The sequence below is a fragment of the Apium graveolens genome, chromosome 5 (assembly GCF_009905375.1).
Source record: "Apium graveolens cultivar Ventura chromosome 5, ASM990537v1, whole genome shotgun sequence".
In the NCBI taxonomy this organism is placed as follows: Eukaryota; Viridiplantae; Streptophyta; class Magnoliopsida; order Apiales; family Apiaceae; genus Apium; species Apium graveolens.
In genome coordinates this window covers 282,568,352-282,572,065 of record NC_133651.1, presented here as the reverse complement: position 1 = coordinate 282,572,065, position 3,714 = coordinate 282,568,352, and the positions used below count along the sequence as shown (strand labels likewise).

The window sequence follows — 3,714 nt, the reverse complement described above, 5'->3', positions numbered from 1 at the left end:
TATTTCACTATTCTGAACTTAGAATAGGGGGAAAACTTGCCTGGCGTGCACTTCACCTCGTATGTTTCACTGCCTTTTATCTCTGACTTGATTTTCCTTGTGGGTAGGGAATCTATCAAGGGAAGATATTCGTTTAGATAACTTATCTTGTACGCGTATCTCGAATTGATACCACGTAGCCCTAATCGTCTACCCATACGATTCTATCAGACTCGCATATATAATATAACACATAAGGTTCACATAATCATGTAAAACACATAGCACATATGGTACATAATTGATTTTAGACTCATAATTATATTTAGAATCGATAATAGGCTTATACTCGCATTAACTAACACTATCTGGTTCGCTTCATAATTTTTCAGGATTTATTTGACTCAATTCTACCCCTAATAGGGCCTATAACAATTAATCACCACAAGCCGACTCACTTCCGAAATAAATTATGATTTATAATAATTTTTAATAGAATCAGGTCATTTTTCTGAGTCTAAGGGTCTTCGTTTCACTCAAATCGGACTAACGGTTTAATTACTACGCAATAAACAAGATTTCAATTAATTAAACCTTAATTATATTTTAAAATAATTATTTAAGAATTATTGTATTTTAAAATAATTAATCTTTAATTTTTAAAATTAATTACAAATTATTTCAAATTATTTGATTAAATCGATTATTAATAAATAATTACTCGATACGAATAATTATTACAACTCCACTTGTATAAACGAATACTCGAATACTAATTCCGACTTATCCCTACTCGTATAAGTGCGCTACTCTTATTATTCGATCAATTATCGAATTATTAATGAAATTATTCGATACACTTACTCTTATTTATTAATTAATTACTTAATTATTAAATAATAGATAATTAAATAAATAATTAGATAAATAATTAAATAATTAATTAATTTCAAATTTCTAAATTAATAAAATTATTCAGAAATTAATTATAATATTTTTCAGATTTTAAAAACTGATTTTTATTTGGTTTTTAGAATTATTAAAACTGATTTTCTGATTTATAAAATAAAAGAAATTAATTAATATATAAAACAGTTTTCAGAAAGTTGGATTAGGGTTTAGTAGATTGAAACCGAGTCGAACACCGGGTTGAAACCGGGTCGACTCCGGATCTTAAAGAACGAACTGGGTCGCCGGCCGGTTCTATAACCCGACGACGAACCCAGGTTCTGGCAACACAATCCGGAAGCCACAAAACATCAAATACTGTCGAAACCTACTGAAATCGACTCCTACGGATCCTACGAAGCTAACTTTATAACTCTAAACCACAGACGATCGCTGTAGTAGCCGAAAAACTGAAGAACGCGGCGGCGGCGCCGCTTTCCGGCCACCTCAAAATCAGAGTCGAAAAATCACGCGAAAATCATTAACAAAAGGAGAACAAGACGATCTATCCTTCTACAACATCAAATCATAACAACAATCAACAAAACTCCCAAATTCGAATTAAATTCTAAAAATTAAAATGAAAAATCGATACCTCTGATGATGATTTTAATGTTATAATCTGATAGAACAGGATTCAGGCTTCAAATCGGTTACTCACACTTCAATTTCTAACACTCCTATCACGATCAAATTGGCTTCGATCCGCAAGAACACTAAAGAACCCTAATTCCCCTTTTCTAAATTTTCTGATTAATTACTGATTTTTTATAACTAATTAATAATTAATTAATAGAAAATTAGCTATTTATACTCGCAAAAATAATACCCCTAAATAAAATTAAGGGTCCAATTACACATCTAATAAAAATATTTGGCCCCAATCTTTATAATTTTTAGGTATTAATTACAAATTTTTAAATATCCAATAAATATAAAGTAAATGCTAAAAATTCCCAAAAATTGTGAATATTACAAAAATGCAAAGAAAAATGATGTTTGATAATTTCATGATCATATAAAAATAAAAATGTGATTTTTGTGGGGTTTTTGACACCCGAAAGGACCCGGAAAAGTCATTTTTACGAAAGAGGTAAATTTGTAAAACATCTAGATGTTCAGAAGATCGATGTGGTATAAACCGTTCTTGGCAAAATAGGGCCAATGATTTTGTTTGAAATACGGGCTTTTAAAACACTGTTTGAGCTGTACGGATTTTGATATAAAACCTATAACTTATAATAAAACACTCAATAAATACCCGAAACATATTCCGATCAAAACAGACAACACGTAGCACATAGCAGTTAGGGTTTTACGACTCAACACACTTAATCATATAATAATACACATACATTATCTTTATTAGAATATAATACAAGCATAATTTCTCGGTCGTTACATCCTCCAATTCAGATTTTTCCTTAGGCTGTTGCAGATGGAGTTGTTGTCTTGGTGCATAATGCGGTTGCTGAAAACCAGGGGGTTGTACAGCTTTGCTGGATATTGCTGATAAGGTTGCTGAACCCCATCCTGAGTGTTGCTACAACTAAAGTTAGGATGATTGCGGTTGTTAGAATGAAAGGTGGCTGGCACAGGTTGTTGCGACCTCGGAAAGTTACTCACGAACTAAGCTGATTCACTAGATATAGCACACTGCTCCGTCTCATAGGCACTAGCACAAAGCTCACAGACACTAGCGATATGATTAACTCCATAATTAGCCAAATAATCCACCTTTATCGTCAAAGTCTTAAGCTGAGCAGCTATAGCAGTAGCTGTATCTAACTCCAGAATTCCTGCTATCTTGCCCTGAGATAGTCTCTGAGTAGGATTATGGTATTCATTAGCAACCATCAGTTCAATCAATTCATAAACTTCATCGTAGCCTTTAGCCCACAAGGATCCTCCTGATGTTGCATCAAGCATGGGTCTAGAAGTAGCACCAAATCCATTATAGAAATAATTAATGATCATCCAGTCAAGCATCCCATAATGAGGGCACTTCCTAAGCATCTCCTTATAACGATCCCAAGCCTCACATAAAGATTCTCCAGATTGCTAAGCAAATTGAGTAAGTGCATTTCTGATTACAGCAGTCTTCGCCATAGGAAAGAATTTAGTTAAGAACTTTTGAGCAAGATCCTTCCATTTGGTGATAGACCCTGGTGGTAGAGAATATAACCAGCACTTAGCTTTATCCCGCAGAGAGAATAGGAAAAGCCTGAGTTTAATAGCATCTTCAGAAACTTCATTGAACTTGAAAGTGTCGCAGATCTCGATGAAATCTCTGATGTGCATGTTGGGGTCTTCTGTCCGAGAACCCCTAAACTGAACTAAGTTTTATATCATCTAAATCATGCTCGACTTGATCTCAAAGGTATTAGCTGAGATGGCTCGTCGAACAATGCTAGACTGAATATCATTGATCTTCGGTTGAGAGTAGTCCATGAAAGCCTTTGGATTTGCTTCTGGTTCTCCCATTGCAATAAGAACCTCTTCTTCTTTCTCAACTAAGATCTCTTCTTCAACTTTCTCCTCGAATACAACTTCTTCCTCATCTTGATCCAGTGTTCTCTTACGAGACCGAGAACGGGTCTGCATACACGCTCGCTAGAGTACCTGAAACACGACAAGGAATTTAGTAAGTAACAATGTCCGAGTCACTGAACTTTAACGCAATGATGAAAAACACATAAACTAAAAATTAATACCGAAGTCCCCGGGAGAGGCGCCAAGAACTTGTTAGGGCTAGAACACGCGCTAATATTCATATAAGTATACGCG

The 3,714-nt window shown here is 34.4% G+C and overlaps 1 non-coding gene across 1 annotated transcript; it reads left to right on the top strand.

The window, feature by feature from the left end:
- Window positions 1-2,914: 2,914 nt before the first annotated feature.
- LOC141663303 (small nucleolar RNA R71) lies at window positions 2,915-3,021 on the top strand. The gene has a single exon (XR_012551383.1). It is a non-coding gene; the product is annotated as a small nucleolar RNA R71 (small nucleolar RNA).
- The last annotated feature ends 693 nt before the right edge of the window (window positions 3,022-3,714 follow it).